The following is an 18,929-nucleotide window of genomic DNA, read 5'->3' as shown; positions in this document are numbered from 1 at the left end:
GACAACCCGACCAAAGAGCAGACAACAGCAGAAGGTCACCAACAGGTCCTCAATGCAACGAGAAATTCCCGCACCCGGAGGCGTCCTTTAACTGGCCCCTAAACAAATATCTACTAGTTCAGTGATAATGAACGCCAAAGCACACAAGAAACTAAAAGTTAAAATAATACAAAACTAACAAAGGCCAGAGGCTCCTGACTTGGTATTCATTGAAATCCAAAACGATATAAAAGACACAGGCATAGCGAACTAGTAGTGATATAGAAACATCGCAAGAAGGTGCCAAAGCAACACCAATGTACAAAAAAAGGAACATTAACAATTAGGGAAGATTTTGTTTTAATTTTATTGTAGAGTTTCCCCGAGTTAATCTGAATTATCTAATTCTACGAAAGGACAGTTATCAGTGGTTATTTTTTTATTTGAAATGTATGTTCCTTTGATTACATTTTGGAAGTATAATTAGAACAATTCTTGAATATTTAACGAAAAATATCCTCAAGATAACTATAAGTGTTACCAAGTCTCCTATTTGATGGGCGTATTTGGTGCCCATATGAATCCACACTTTCTGACGATAAACTTTATTGCCGAAATGTACATTGATATTATATTATTAAGGAGAACATTAACAGCTTCAATTATGGCATCACACCAACAGTTAGTTTACCTAACATGTTCATTTTATTTTCGTTAGAGAAGACGGCTGTGAATGAGTTGCAGCAAATACATTGGCTTTTCAGATTTACTAAAGGAGGGACGAAAGATACCAGAGGGACAGTCAAACTGAAAAATCGAAAATAAACTAAAAACGATATTGCTAAAAATAAAAAGGACAAACAGACACACAATAGTACACATGACACAACATAGAAAACTTAAGAATAAACAACACGAACCCCACAAAACACCAGGAAGGTCTCAGGTGCTCCGGAGGGGTAAGCAGATCCTGCTTACCCCTCCAGAGCACCTGAGATCACCCCTAGTTTTTGGTGGGGTTCGTGTTGTTTATTCTTTAGTTTTCTATGTTGTGTCAATGACGCTCGAATAAAAAAAATGTTAAAAAGGCCAAATAAAATCCGAAGTTGAAGAACATTAAGGACCCAAAGTTTCTTAAATGTTTGCCAAATACAGCTAAGGTAATCTATTCCTATGGTAGAAAAGCCTTAGTATTTCAAACATTCAAAGTTTTGTTAACTGTTAATTTATAATTATGAACATATCAATGAGAATTTATTACACATAAAAAGAATGCAATTCCACTGTGTTCTTTTAATGTAAACCTTTATAGATTAATTTAAGGTTCTCAACACGGAGCCTAGGCTCATACCGAATAGCAAGCTATAAAGGGCCCCAAAAATCATTTGTGTAAAATCATTCTTATGTTCTTTTCATATATTTTATGATGGTATGATACTTAACTCCTAACGGAAGGGATTATGCTTGATATTGATATGATAAAGACATACTATTTCAATCAGTTTAATTAAGGTCTGGAGCTAGCATTGTCAATAAAAAGTAAAATAAAAAAAATGCCGAACTCCGAGGAAAATTCGAAAAAGAAGGACCTGGATCAAATGGCAAAATCAAAAGCTCAAACACATCAAACGAATGGATAACAACTGTCATATTCCTGACTTGGTAAATACTGCTAGTAGTCCCTTGTTAAAAAATTGAAAACAACACGTTAAATAATGTCTTGCGTCCGACGCGGTTTTCTGGATTTTCATCAGGAACGCTTAAAGCCAAACATTTGAAACCCTAAGATGTATAAGTACCGAAACCGTTGAAGAGCTATATGTCAAAAGTATCTAATAAAATAGCCAAATTCATCTAAAGTCAATTTATGTACAATTGTCATCTTGTTTAGTTTCTTTCGTTAACTTATCTGACATAGGACTCGGACGTCTTTTAAATTGAGTTTTACTGAGCGTATTGCTGTGTTTTAACATTGGATAGACGTATAGGGGAGGGCTGAGATCTCACACAACATGTTAAACCACACTGCATTTTGCGCCTGTCACAAGTCAGGAGCCTCTCGCCTTTGTTAGTCTTGTATGATTTTTTAATTTAGTTCATTTATATATTTCGGAGTTTAGTATGACGTTCATTATCACTGAAATAGTACACATTTATGTAAGGTGCCAGTCAAATCACGCGTCAGGATGCAATATTTTCTCACTGTGTTGAAAAACCCTAATGGCCATCGGCTGTTTTCTGCTCTTTGATCGGGTTGTTGTCTCGTTGACACATTCCCCATTTCCATTCTCAATTGCATGTTACCTAATGAACTAGCACGTTAAAAATCTGGCTCAGTGTGTTGGTACATGGTCATGTCTATACAGACTTGTTTCAATAAACGTAAACATCATAAAACTGGTAAATGATGAAGTAAGGGATGTTGTTACCACAAAATAATTAGAAGGGAACAGTGGTGATATGTAACGTTAAAGAATTTTTAGTAACTCTTGGATATCTAAATTTTGCTTTTCCGATTGTTCCAAATGATAAATAAACTTTTAGATTTTCGGCACGTATTTCTATTCTACTACAAAACAGAATCTTTAGGTATATGGACAGCAGCTCAACAGTGATGAAATTAAGGTGTGTATAAGTTTATATGGGGATATATTTTACACTACTAGTATACTCTTATTCCTTTCTTTCGATTCTTTGGATTATGGTTCATGTTATGTTAACTATGAAAAAATGTGACCTGAAGTTCTTAACCTCTTTGCTTTTTTTTAATTTTTTTTGTTTGTCTTTATGAATATTTGTCGCAATGGAGAGTAATTGCGACCCCAAAACTGTATGCTAAATAGTTGGTGAAGGAATGCTCTAGGGGTAAATTCAGTAAATAAATATACGTCATCAGGGACCGCCCATTTAGGGGAGAGCTTTCTGTATAACACTGAAGTTATATGGTCTTCTGATTGGCAGATAATGTTTGTAATAAATATTTTTTGGTAGATGGATCAAAACTAGAGTTGAAAAAAAATAAAAAATAAATGCTGAATGTACTAATTTTTTTCCCTTCAGGGTTGAAAAGTAATGGGGGTCAGTATGGGAATTCAGTGCGAATCTACATTGTTTGTAAACAAGGCCATGTGAATGCCCAAAAATGCCGCATGACCCTATGTTTTTATTGTTGCATAAGATAGGGCTACATTTGTACTTTCATGAATGATATATGAAAGATTTTAATTTCTAAAGGTAAATCAGGTATAAATTTATTTCCACACATAGATTAGCATTAATGGCAATGGGAGATTTTTTTTACTGAATTTACCCCTCTAGGAATACTTCTGCATATAGGAAACTAATATTATAATATACTCGCATATGACTGTATATGACATAATCACTGAACTAGTATACATATTTTTAAGTGGCCAGCTGAAGTTTGATTCCGGGTGCAAGAGTTTCTCACTACATTGAAGACCCATTGGTTGCCTTCGGCTGGTCGGGTTGTTGTCGCTTTGACACATTCCCCATTTCCATTCGCATTTTTATCGATTTATTTTGATAGAGCAATAATAGAACAATATTTAAAACAAAAGTGCGTTTCAATATTTATTCGGTTGCCAAAATTTATCTTTCAGTTAAAAGAACATACACGAGATTAACCTACCACAAGATCGGTGCTGATGTTTACGAACTGTTGGAGGTCCATTGGTGCAATTTAACTGCAAGACTAATTCTTAAATATATATTAATGATAGATACTGTAGATCTTGTATAAAGATATAGACAGTAGTAGATATTCATGTAGCATGCTTATGTACAATTTGGAAATTAGTATGGCGTTCGTTATCACTGAACTAGTATGTATATTTGTTTAGGGGCCAGCTGCAGGACGCCGGGTGAAGACGTTCTAAGTTGCAAAACTTGTGTCTAATCCTATTGTCAATGTTTTTGGACAATAAAATATGTTTAAACTAAGGACGCCGGGTGTGGGAATTTCTTGCTATGTTGAAGACCTGTTTATTGACCTTCTGCTGTTAACTGATGTATGTTCGGTTTGTTGTCTCTTTGACACACTCCCGATTTCCATTCTCAATTTTATTAGGATGATTGTACATATGTCTCTCTCAATTATATATTTTTTCTTTGAACATCAAAAGGTGAAGAATTAGTTAGTTTATTATCTTTAAGCCGGGTTAGAATCAATCTCCGAACACCTAAATTAAACCAAAGATAAGATGGATAATATGCTGAACTATTTGTTACGTGCTCTCGGTGAGCATGGAAGTTTTAACCGTGTAAAATTTGGAGACGCCATTTGGAACTCAGTGCTCTGGCCTTCTTTAACACACGCATGCGCCGTCTGGATGCCACTTTCAGCTACAAATATATCGATCATCGACAGTTGGCAATACCGCGCAGCTAAGATCATTATGAACACCAAAATTAATTTTCCCCGTTCCGCTGTCCTTCTCGAGCTTGGATGGGAACCCGCATCTGCATGTATCACCCGCCAAAAAGTTGCGTACTTTAAAAAGTTTAATAACCTACCAGCCGATAGACTGTGCAAGCGAGTCTTTAGTGAAATGGTTCAATTTAACGAAAGTGTCTGGAAATATGTTCAAGAGATGAACACCTACACGGAAAGTATTGGGTCTGGTAATTTCAACTGTCAGTATGGTAATGCCATAAGGGAAAGTTTAATTATTAATGTTACTACTAAAAGTAGCCTTGATTTGTATCAGCACTGCTATATTAAGACAGGTAGCCAGTTATACTTAGAGGTCATAAGCGATTTTAATTCATCTCGTCTTAAACTGCTCGCAAGAACAAATTATTTGTCATTAAAGCAGTTTCTTTTTAGAATGCAAATGTCCGAAGACAACCTATGTCCTGTGATTTAGGGGATTTAGAAGATTAAGAACATTTTCTGCTCGGGTGTACATCTCTTGAACAAACCAGGTCTAAAATTTTCACCTTATTTGCCTCTTTTAATAATAGAAATGTAAGTTTTATGGAAGAATGTATCTCTTAGAATTATTTAGATTACGTCAAACTATGGTTGAACCAAAATAACCCTTTAGTTAACTTACTCGTATGTACTATTATATATTGATTGATCTTAGTTTTTATGCTTTATACATGCTGCATGGTTATATTTGTCTATGAGTGTTTTAAATTACATATATATTTTAACATTCTTTAAATTGTCTTTTTTTATTATGATTATGTATTTTAGAAATCTTTAATTATGTCGTATTAATGTGCCATGTATGTTATTGTTTCAAAGACATTTTATAATGAAACCGTTAACTATAATGTATTTAATTGTAAATAATATAGTATAGACGCACCATCACTTCTACCCTGATGACTGGTGCCCCCGATGTAAAGGGGTTGTTTTCTAAATAATATATATATATATATATATAAACCATTACAGATGTTATACGAAATAAATATTTTGAACACTGTGTTTCGATTGTTTCATTTATTATATTGATATTTGTACTTCGGACTTCAGATCAAGAGTATTTCAAACAAAAAGTACAATCTTGAAGACTTTAGACAAACTGCATATTCCTTTTTATGTAATGTATATGTGCAAATTTTGTCTTTTGATTTATGACAGTGTACTGTATTCACATACATAACTTACTTTCGAATAGTTATAATATATGCATGGATAAGTTAGATAAATAAAGGTAAATGTTTGATCATGGTATATACTGGCCGTACTATGTTATCTAGAACGCATTATCCATATTATCAGTTATAATGAGATATGACTCTGCATACACTAAATAAAACTTGACAAAGTACTTTGTAAATAGTCCCTTACCTTTACTTAAATATTCTCAACTGATATTTTGTAGTTCGGCAACAGGTACATGTACATGTAAAGATAATGAAATAAGTGTTTACAATCTTTTTTGTGGATTTTTATTCTTTCTCAGGTGAGTTTTTCATGGTATATAATGTTGAAAGTTACTAAAATTTATCAAGTCTACCTTTTTTTTTTTTATAACAGAACATAATATCGCTGGTAGATAAATAATGGTCAGGGGTCCCAATGTAAGCGAAATGTTCAGACAACTTTCTCGGCAAACATATGTATAATCGGAAATTTATCTGAAACACACTAATACTACCAACAGAATACATACGGAGTTTTGTTTAAATGCTAAAATTTACGGATGATTATTGGGGATACAATAACCGAATTGGCTACAGTATCGAGTACCATTATAGTTTCGATGCTCAGATCCAATATTCTAACATTTCAGGAATTTTCCTTGACTAAATTATAGTTATTTCCCTTTTGTCAATTCTCGACTTGTATTTTTGTCCAGATGATGAGTTGAGCCTTTTTCAACTGATTTGTATAGTTCGTTCTTATGTTGTAGCGTTATGGTTATAACCACTGTCCCAGGTTAGGGGAGGGTTGGGATCCCGCAATCATGTTTAACCCCGCCACATTCTGTATGTATGTGCCTGACCCAAGTCAGCTGGAGCCTGTAACTCAGTGGTTGTCGTTTGTTTATGTGTTACGTTATTTGTTTTATTTTTATTTTTTGTACAATTACTTTAAATTAAAGCTGTAACTCCCGGGGTAAGGAGGTTCTCGGTGGAGAGGGTCTTAGTTTTGTCATTGTTTGAAGAAAACAAACTTGTGCTGAGAATGGTTAAAAAAACATGTTAGGTTGGGACGGATCAAGCCATCTTAAAAAGGGGGTTCCCAACCCAGGACAAAGGGGGTTCCAACTATATGTCCCCAAAATGCATTAATCGCCCAAAAAAGGGTGTTCCACCCCCAGACCCCCCTTCCCCCGGATCCGAAACTGTGGACACAATATGCAATAACAGAAAAACACTCAAACATGTTTCTGCATGTTTGTTGATATAAAAAAGATGTGATATGATTGCCAATGACAAATATTCAAAAAGAGATCAAATAAACAGATATTCATATATATAGGCCAAAGTACGGCCTTTGACAATGAGCGAAACCATACCACATAATCGGCTATTTAAGGTTGTAAACAATTCAAATGAAAAAGCTTAGTGCCTAATTCATATACAAAATAATAAACCAAAAACAAATAAATAACACAGCACCAAACGACAACCACTGAATTACAGGCACATAGATAACATGACAGGGTTAAACATTTAAGTGGACGCCCAATCCTCCTCTAATCCTAGGACAGTGGTGCAACAGAACAATATATTTGTTTTTGTCTTTTTGACAGATTGCTAATATCTTATTTATGAATAGAAGAAAACGTGAGGAATATGTTGATTTGATACCAACCAAACAATACAAAAAAGCGCAAGACATGTAGACGATATCTAGTTATCTGTTATAGTCATCTACAATAGCAACATGTCTATACATTATGTCAACATCTGAATCGTCTAGAATTGTGAAAAGTTATAAATAAAAAACAAAATCAGTCGTTGACACATAATTCTTAAAATACTGAGCAAAAATAACATAAAAATAGTCATTAAACTAATATTTTACTTTAGAAAAGACCAGTTATTTGTGTATAAAACAATCAGTTTGAATTAATTCCAGAAATTGAAATAGAATTCAAGCAGTATTGATAGCTTGAAAAGTCGGAGAATAACATTCATGTTTTAATAATATTTTTGTTATCTTTATGTCGTTTGATTTGATGGCAATATCATTGAGTTTCACCCTTTTTTTTCTATTTCAGCACCACGATGTCATTCAGTTCTTACCTAACTGTACTTTTAGTCTGTATAATAATCTGTATTGAAGCCAATGATATCAAAGAACCCTACTTTAAACAAGTCACTTTAGAATGCCAGGACACATCTGTAAATGCTACAAAAATTGATCCGTCTAACATTAATACAAGACAGTGGATTTTTCCTTCAGGAAAACTTTATGAAAATGACAACAGTGCTCCAATCTGTAGGCGGGAAAAATGTTGGGAAATGGATGCTTCGGGTTTTAACGTAACTATCAAACGTATCAATGACGAAGACTTCGGTGTCTATTATTGTGTCATCTTGATGAACAATAACTCCATAAATGTTATACGTAAAGGATTAAATGTTGACGGACCTTACTATGGCGACCTCTTGGCGAAATATACAGAAAATGCGAAAATAGGTGGAATCGCAGCAGCTGTCATGTTCGTTTTGCTAGGCGGTTCGTGTTTCCTCTGGACCTGTCGATACAACAAGAGAAAGAACATTAAAAGCGATAGTAATGGTGATTTTACAGATATCAACATGGTTCATGCTTACGACAACAAAGCTACAGAAATGAATGAGAAGTTGTGAACTATATAAAAAATACATATATAAATCAATCAGATGTCATTGTATATTACATTTATAAGCAGTTTCACGAGTGAAAGTATTGTCAACACAATCTAATTTGATCTTAACATTAATTTACTTCCATCTCAAAGTAAAATGCAGATTTGCATCAAATTTTATCTTGACATCTCAGTTATTATTTTTCTGCGAATCAGTCCAACTTTGAGAAAACGAGAGCCGACTGTGCCATTTTAACAATTGTTTCATTTAAATGCATTTTTCAAAAATGTTTCATACGCGTTACACGAGGTTGTCATAATCATACAACATTCATGTGAACTTTTCATTTGTATGTAGCAACATTCTAGCAGCGCCTGCATATGATGGTATTTACGCCAATTTGGTGTTTGTAGAAGGATAATTTCTGATAAATTTATTTTACAACGTGTTTATTATATATTCTCTCGTATATTCTGTGCAATTTGAAGCTGGGAATATTGTTTTAACACTCGTCGCCGGACTGAACAAACCAATAAGGTGAAGTTAAAATTATTTTATTTTGTATTGATTCGTTGCTGTCTCATGGACGTATTATGCCTTACACCTCATTGTATGCATAGCCATATTTAAAGTTCAAGTAAAAATCTTAGTGATCGATAAGCGGTAGACTACGAAAAAAATCACATAGATCCATGAATAAAGTTAGATAAAATAAACATACAGGATTAACAATTGACTTTCTTTCCTTACTTTGTGAGCAATAATTTATTCAGTGCTGTGATAAAACGACAGCACGCAAGAAAATAACGACAATGTATTTATACGAATACACGTCAATAAAGCACCGTTATTCAAAGAAACACAAACAAAACTGGCCAAAATAACTGTTATAAAAAAGTAATCCTCCTTGTAGCATCACACCACAAACCAGGGAAGAACACAAATTATACAAATATCAAACAAAAAATATTATGATGTTAACAAATTGAGTCCTGTAGAAGTCAGTTGAATGAAAAGTTTTTAAAGCGCTTCAATGTGTGAGTTCGTTTGTTCTTTTTTCATCTTTGGTTGAGAAGTTATCTGAACATTTTATGTAAAACAATAGAAAAGTAGACACACAGAAACGACATGTAACTCCTGCTCAATAGCAAATTAATAAGTTTTTTCAAGATACATGTAGTCGCAAAAATTGCATAAAGTTTATTGTTTTCGTGACTTTTTGCTATATAATTATTATATAATAATTACTATCATTATATTGATAAAATTAGCAAAATATGGTAAAATCAAAAGAAAAATATCAATTTCCATGTAAAGATTACTTTTCAAATTTTAAATTTAATCGTTGGCGGAAACTATTTGAGAATATAATCGGTGGCTCGCATGTAGGTTTATTTTGTCACACTGTCATATAAGTATTTTAATTATCTCATTTTGTTATAATATGTTTTATACATCAGACAAAAAGATCATAGATTGCACTTGGAATAAATAAAGTAAAACAAATATGTTTTCAATTAATTTTTTATATATCTTTTTCTAATTTCTAGGGACTGAAAATAGACAGCTATATATTGAAATTCAAAAAAAATCATTATCTGTACTGTTATTATTGAATTATTGAGACATATACCTTTGTTGTATAATAGTTGATGATTGATCATGCACTCCCCATTCACAAGTACATTATAGTTATAAGAAAACAATCATAAAACACACACACATACAAATCATGCGTTTCATCTTAGTAAGTTTTACAGGTGATCCGATGATAGTGTTAGGTAATTTGTGATCCTATTACCGGTGCACCATATCATATACTACATCTGTACGGTACCTATCATTAACAGATAAACATCAGATAAGGTTAATTAAGGTTATGTAATATACATTTTCTTTCTTTATGACTCACATAACCTGGTGAGAAATAAGTCAGCTTGTTCCATCTGGTCTGTATAACATGCTACAGACTTCTGTGTTGAGTGATAATGTTAATGTTCCATAAAACCACAATGCATGCAACATGCAGACTATACTGCTATGTGTAACCTGTCTGTGTTTTTTATGAGTGTGAAGGTGACTCTCTGTTAAAGTTTGATCCTACATTCCTCGACGCTTTGTTATAGTTCGGGTTTACATTACTGGACGCTTTGTTATAGTTCGAGTTTACATATTCATTTCATTTCTTTAGTTTGATCCTACGTTCCTCATGTATCTGACGCTTTGTTTATGTTCGGTTTGACATTTCACGTTTGGCTAGTTACTTTTCTCCACTAAAAGTTAATCGAGGAGATAGATACATTTCTACACTGGTTAGAGGTATAGGGGGAGGGTTGAGATCTCACAAACATGTTTAACCCCGCCGCATTTTTGCGCCTGTCCCAAGTCAGGAGCCTCTGGCCTTTGTTAGTCTTGTATTATTTAAATTTTAGTTTCTTGTGTACAATTTGGAAATTAGTATGGCGTTCATTATCACTGAACTAGTATATATTTGTTTAGGGGCCAGCTGAAGGACGCCTCCGGGTGCGGGAATTTCTCGCTACATTGAAGACCTGTTGGTGACCTTCTGCTGTTGTATTTTTTTATTTTGGTCGGGTTGTTGTCTCTTTGACACATTCCCCATATCCATTCTCAATTTTATACATAGGAAAACGAATAATGTGATTAGTACCTTTGAACGGAATTTGACATTGGTGTTTCTCACATCACACGAGAGGGAGACGTATACCAAGGTGAAGTCGAAGACAATTGCAAAAACCAAAGCGTGAAGAAAATGCAAACAACTGTCTGCAAAACGCAACATAGAAAACTAAAGACTGAGCAAAAAGAATCCCCTTTGAATGATCTGAATCTATATCCTATATAACTAATCTGAACATGTTGAAGGAGTAAACTTTTACATAAGATAGAAATTAAAATATGTATGAAGCTCTTGAAAACGTCATTGTTTATTTTTTTTAATGATACCTATACATTCAAAATTTGATTCGGTTCTAATTCAAAGGTTGCATATGTGCAATTTCTGTTCCTAAGGTAGGGATTAAGGTTTAACAAAAAATGTAATCGAAAATGCCGTTCAAAATAAAACACAAATAAGAGAAGGTGTGGAGTATACATACATTTTAATGTCACAGCAAACTAACGACAACAATCACAAATGCCATTATCTAGAGGGCAACCCGTAATATTCTACAAAGGATAGGTGAACATTAAATACTAAATCTTCCCGAGTCTATTAAAGTTGTAAATAAATCTATAAGAAGCAATCAAAGATTAGGCATTAACCCAATTCTCTAAATATCGCTAATCATTAAGTCTTATGTATGACAACTACCGACTATCGACTACTGTTTTTGTGTGATTTTACTCAAGCCAGACTGAGTTATACATTTTGTACCCTCAAATCATAGTGCATACATGGTCTAACGGGAAGGATTGTGCCTGATGTTTATATGATGGTCATTAAAGATTGCATATTTTGGCGTTAATATTGAGTCACTGATAAAGTATTTGCAACGGAACTAAACACATCTATTCTAAAAACAGTTGTTGGCATGACACGGGTTATGTTCTTCTCATATATGTTATGATGGTATGATACTAAACCCCTAACTGGAAGGATTGTGCCTGATGTTCATATGATGAAATCATAATCTGTCAGTCAGTTTGATTGAAGTCTGGAGCTGGCATGTCAGTTAACTGCTAGTAGTCTGTTGTTATTTATGTATTATTGTCATTTTGTTTATTTTCTTTGGTTACATCTTCTGACATCATACTCGGAATTCTCTTGAATTGAATTTTAATGTGCGTATTGTTATGCGTTTACTTTTCTACATTGGCTAGAAGTATTGGGGTAGGGTTGAGATCTCACAAACATGTTTAACCCCGCCGCATTTTTGCGCCTGTCCCAAGTCAGGAGCCTCTGGCCTTTGTTAGTCTTGTATTACTTCAATTTTAGTTTCTTGTGTACAATTTGGAAATTAGTATGGCGTTCATTACCACTGGACTAGTATATATTTGTTTAGGGGCCAGCTGAAGGACGCCTCCCGGTGCGGGAATTTCTCGCTACATTGAAGACCTGTTGGTGACCTTCTGCTGTTGTTTTTATTTGGTCGGGTTGTTGTCTCTTTGACACATTCCCCATTTCCATTCTCAATTTTATGGTGCTATGCTTTTGTCTTGTATACTTTTCTACTATTGGATTCTGCCTGGCACATTCATGGAAGTATTTACTAAGGACATGGTATCATAAATAATATAACCACTTTGGTCCTAGGATACATACACTACATATTTTTCTGTGTAGTTGGGTTAACTGTTGTTGTCATGGTGAAGTTTTCTCCTTGACCTTTATCCGTTTAAAGGTTGACAGATTTTCTTGAAGTATTCAAGCACTGTAATGTTTACCAGCCAGGTAGACATTTCTTAAAATTAGGATACAACAACTGAGTACGTTCTTGTGAGTCATCCTGTAGACGTAGAACAAATACAGACAGAACATGCATTTAAATAAGTTTCATTTCAAATTTGGATTATGCCAAAGAAAAGTCTTAATTTATTGGGAGAAAAGTACTAAATCGGAACTATTATTTTTATTGATTTTACTTTGCAAAGTCTTACAATGAATTTTAGTTAACAAAACAGCTTTCTATATCCCTACACACTTTTGAAGGATCTTACACCTTTTTTATCCCACTGTTTTTCGAGTATTTCGCAACAAAAATAAAAAAAAAACCTACAGATAACCACAAGCTGTGGATCAGTTTGAATCTTGGTACTAAAGTATTTCTATTTTTTACCATTTTTCTATCAATAATAATTACTATCATTATATTGATAAAAAAAACACATAAATCAACCATGATATACAATTGCGTTATAACCAATTTTATCATTTTTCTTTTCTTTTGGTAAGATAAATATCTGATTTTAGAAAATTACATACAAAGGAATCTATCTATAGTTCTTAAAGTCTGAATATAAAACGAAACGAAATCTCTGTTTTATCTTCTACAATGTTATTTACAGACATGCGTCAGACATTGTGATCCGTCTTGAATCCTTCCCATTACAGAAAAGTTTCATTCAACTATTCGGATAAGGAACAAGTTTATACGAGTTTTACCACGAAAACAAGATTCATGTCTGTGAGGATTGTCATATAGAATTGATGCAACAGACACCATTCATGTATATTAATTATCCCTACAATATCGGCTGTTTACTTCCCTTTGGTCGGGCTGTTGTTTCTTTGACACATTCTGCAATTTTAATTTTGACATTTTAGAAATATGCGTTTGACAGCACTCTGTCTGTATATAGGCGTTTCGGCCATAACAGTATGACCAATTATCCACAAAATGTAGTGAGCTCAGAAAGCGTTTTAAATAAAAGATTTGAATAACATTCAGCTTTTGATAAAAAAAAAACAGACTTGGGACAGGCGCAAAAATGCGGCGGGTTAAACATGTTTGTGAGATCTCAACCCTCCCCCTATACCTCTAACCAGTGTAGAAAAGTAAAAGCATAACAATACGCACATTAAAATTCAGTTCAAGAGAAGTCCGAGTCTGATGTCAGAAGATGTAACCAAAGAAAATAAACAAAATGACAATAATACATAAATAACAACAGACTACTAGCAGTTAACTGACATGCCAGCTCCAGACTTCAATTAAACTGACTGAAAGATTATGATTTCATCATATGAACATCAGGCACAATCCTTCCCGTAAGGGGTTTAGTATCATACCATCATAACATATATGAGAAGAACATAACCCGTGTCATGCCAACAACTGTTTTTAGAATAAATGTGTTTAGTTCCGATGCAAAGACCTTATCAGTGACTCAATATTAACGCCAAAATATGCAATCCTTCCTAACTGGAAGGATTGTGCCTGATGTTCATATGATGAAATCATAATCTGTCAGTCAGTTTGATTGAAGTCTGGAGCTGGCATGTCAGTTAACTGCTAGTAGTCTGTTGTTATTTATGTATTATTGTCATTTTGTTTATTTTCTTTGGTTACATCTTCTGACATCATACTCGGAATTCTCTTGAACTGAATTTTAATGTGCGTATTGTTATGCGTTTACTTTTCTACATTGGCTAGAAGTATTGGGGTAGGGTTGAGATCTCACAAACATGTTTAACCCCGCCGCATTTTTGCGCCTGTCCCAAGTCAGGAGCCTCTGGCCTTTGTTAGTCTTGTATTACTTCAATTTTAGTTTCTTGTGTACAATTTGGAAATTAGTATGGCGTTCATTACCACTGGACTAGTATATATTTGTTTAGGGGCCAGCTGAAGGACGCCTCCCGGTGCGGGAATTTCTCGCTTCATTGAAGACCTGTTGGTGACCTTCTGCTGTTGTTTTTATTTGGTCGGGTTGTTGTCTCTTTGACACATTCCCCATTTCCATTCTCAATTTTATGGTGCTATGCTTTTGTCTTGTATACTTTTCTACTATTGGATTCTGCCTGGCACATTCATGGAAGTATTTACTAAGGACATGGTATCATAAATAATATAACCACTTTGGTCCTAGGATACATACACTACATATTTTTCTGTGTAGTTGGGTTAACTGTTGTTGTCATGGTGAAGTTTTCTCCTTGACCTTTATCCGTTTAAAGGTTGACAGATTTTCTTGAAGTATTCAAGCACTGTAATGTTTACCAGCCAGGTAGACATTTCTTAAAATTAGGATACAACAACTGAGTACGTTCTTGTGAGTCATCCTGTAGACGTAGAACAAATACAGACAGAACATGCATTTAAATAAGTTTCATTTCAAATTTGGATTATGCCAAAGAAAAGTCTTAATTTATTGGGAGAAAAGTACTAAATCGGAACTATTATTTTTATTGATTTTACTTTGCAAAGTCTTACAATGAATTTTAGTTAACAAAACAGCTTTCTATATCCCTACACACTTTTGAAGGATCTTACACCTTTTTTATCCCACTGTTTTTCGAGTATTTCGCAACAAAAATAAAAAAAAAACCTACAGATAACCACAAGCTGTGGATCAGTTTGAATCTTGGTACTAAAGTATTTCTATTTTTTACCATTTTTCTATCAATAATAATTACTATCATTATATTGATAAAAAAAACACATAAATCAACCATGATATACAATTGCGTTATAACCAATTTTATCATTTTTCTTTTCTTTTGGTAAGATAAATATCTGATTTTAGAAAATTACATACAAAGGAATCTATCTATAGTTCTTAAAGTCTGAATATAAAACGAAACGAAATCTCTGTTTTATCTTCTACAATGTTATTTACAGACATGCGTCAGACATTGTGATCCGTCTTGAATCCTTCCCATTACAGAAAAGTTTCATTCAACTATTCGGATAAGGAACAAGTTTATACGAGTTTTACCACGAAAACAAGATTCATGTCTGTGAGGATTGTCATATAGAATTGATGCAACAGACACCATTCATGTATATTAATTATCCCTACAATATCGGCTGTTTACTTCCCTTTGGTCGGGCTGTTGTTTCTTTGACACATTCTGCAATTTTAATTTTGACATTTTAGAAATATGCGTTTGACAGCACTCTGTCTGTATATAGGCGTTTCGGCCATAACAGTATGACCAATTATCCACAAAATGTAGTGAGCTCAGAAAGCGTTTTAAATAAAAGATTTGAATAACATTCAGCTTTTGATAAAAAAAAAAATTTGAATGCAAACTCATAAACAAGTAAATTTTAGCTCAAAATGGTCTTAATATATTTCTCTTTCACCAAAAGTTTCATTTTTGCCAATTTGTCGGTTAGTCTAAGTAAAAAAGGACATCAAATGCACTATTTTTTGTCCGAGTAGGCCTACTTTCACGTTCTAAATTTGAGGGAGTAATTGGTCGTATGACACCTAATTTAATTTTAGTGGTCTTATTTCAATTTTCCTGACCACAAACGTCACAGATTATTTTTTAGTAAGGCGTTTGATTCTGATGTACATGTATTTTGACTTTAAATAAAAAGTGTCCGTGAATCGATACCCTAGGGTAGATTGTTAAAATGTCACCTCATAAACTTACAAAACCTTTGAATAGACTTATTAAGAAGGGATATAATTACGATACTGTTGTCAAGTCATTAAAGATTGCATATTTTGGCGTTAATATTGAGTCACTGATAAGGTCTTTGCATCGGAACTAAACACATTTATTCTAAAAACAGTTGTTGGCATGACACGGGTTATGTTCTTCTCATATATGTTATGATGGTATGATACTAAACCCCTTACGGGAAGGATTGTGCCTGATGTTCATATGATGAAATCATAATCTTTCAGTCAGTTTAATTGAAGTCTGGAGCTGGCATGTCAGTTAACTGCTAGTAGTCTGTTGTTATTTATGTATTATTGTCATTTTGTTTATTTTCTTTGGTTACATCTTCTGACATCAGACTCGGACTTCTCTTGAACTGAATTTTAATGTGCGTATTGTTATGCTTTTACTTTTCTACACTGGTTAGAGGTATAGGGGGAGGGTTGAGATCTCACAAACATGTTTAACCCGCCGCATTTTTGCGCCTGTCCCAAGTCAGGAGCCTCTGGCCTTTGTTAGTCTTGTATTTTTTAAATTTTAGTTTCTTGTGTACAATTTGGAAATTAGTATGGCGTTCATTATCACTGAACTAGTATATATTTGTTTAGGGGCCAGCTGAAGGACGCCTCCGGGTGCGGGAATTTCTCGCTACATTGAAGACCTGTTGGTGACCTTCTGCTGTTGTGTTTTTTTTTTTATTTTGGTCGGGTTGTTGTCTCTTTGACACATTCCCCATTTCCATTCTCAATTTTACATGTACGTATAACATATAATCTTCTTTCTTTAAACAGAAAAAAATGTGTGCCGCTTCCTCAGCAGTAATCGTGGAAGTGAATTCGACATCTTTATTGTTGGTATTAATGACTTCATTTCTTTTAAAATCAGTAACATGTTGTCTCTTCCATTCTACGATATTGATTTTCTTCACCATACAGAAGCTAGTTAGAAGTTAAACTATCTATATTAGGGTAGGAACTGTCGTCTATTCATCTTTATTCTTAATGCGTTATACAACTTAAAATGACGAGAAAGAAGAGTATTTGAGTAAAAGGTTTTTTTCCTTTCTTATTGGTATGTTTGAGATGGGTAGATGGTGGTACGCATTCTCAAAATGTAACACTTTATTAACCAAGAATTAAAAAAAAATGTAGTCAGCGTCAATAACAATAGCGAGATTAAATATCAATTTGTCTGATAAAGTCAAGGAAGGCAATACTTTAACATATTGAAAAGTATCGGTTAATTATCATGTTTTTTTTCATCTGAATAATAGTGGCATAGACCAACAAGAGAACGTGTTCGAGATCTACCCAACATAAACTAAGCAATCATATTAATAAATATCAATATTGAACTATATTTTCCTGGAATATATATTATTCAAGTTTCTCATTACATCCTGAACAGATTACTTCACGCCCTAGAAAGTATAATAAGAGTAACTCGTTTATGATTGAATTGGAAAATTGTATTCTTTCAGTACTGAAATTTTCACATAAAGTTTTTTTTACCGGACTCGAGGGACGTTCTGTATTGATACGCGATACAAGACAACGATATCAGTTTGAGATACATGCAAGGCAGTACATTGGCCTATAATGGTTTACTTTTATAAATTGTTACTTGGATATAAAGTTGTCTCATTGGCTGTCTCACCACATCTTCCTATATCTATATATGAGAATTGCTAATTTCCTGGGCGACGAAAGACAAAACGAAAACCCATCGAAACAGTATATAGCCTTAAACATTAAAGCTCCTACATTCAGTCCGATACCTATATGTAGGCACTGCAGGTCAAGTTCATGTTTCCCTTGGCAGTTAATGAGTTCTGTATATTTATTCCATTGTCAGTAAACTAATTGGTTGTCTTCGATATATGAATTGTATTAGTTAATATTTGATATCAATTAGCTTTCAGAAACTACAAGTACTCTCAGATCTGTATCTTATGACAAGTTATGTCTAGTGTTTTGTTTGTTGTTTCTACACTTTTTATAGATCTAATGAGTTTAGCCCTTTTCGACCGACTTTAATAGTTAACTTCAAAATTGTTCTCCTGTTGCCTGGTTCAACACTGAGCCAGGTTTGAAAACTGTAAAAAGTAAAATCACAAAAAAACTGAATTTAGAGGAAAATCAATTCGGAAAGTTCATAATTACATGGCAAAATCAAATAACCAAACACATAAAAAACAAATGGACAAAAACTGTCATATTCCTGACTTGGTACAGGCATTTTGAAATGTAGAAAACGGTGGATTAAACCTGGTTTTATAGCGCTAAACCTCTCACTTTGATGACAGTCTCATCAAATTTTAATTTAGTGGTTGTCATTTATTCTGTTTTGTACGTATATCTTGTTTGCATTATTTTACAATTGTCATGTCAGGGCCTTGAATAGTTTGCTATTTGAATTGATTTCGATTTTTCATATTAATAAGTTATTTTGGTCGCTGCTTGAAATACATTTGTCTTATTGGCAATAATAGCACATCTACTTTTTTCAATTTAAATTAAACTTTTCCATCTGGATAAAAATCGGGTACATTGCAAAAAGTTGATTATATCAAGTTTTCAAACATATTATA

The sequence above is a fragment of the Mytilus trossulus genome, chromosome 14 (assembly GCF_036588685.1).
Source record: "Mytilus trossulus isolate FHL-02 chromosome 14, PNRI_Mtr1.1.1.hap1, whole genome shotgun sequence".
Lineage (NCBI taxonomy): Eukaryota > Metazoa > Mollusca > Bivalvia > Mytilida > Mytilidae > Mytilus > Mytilus trossulus.
This window is presented reverse-complemented; position numbering follows the sequence as displayed.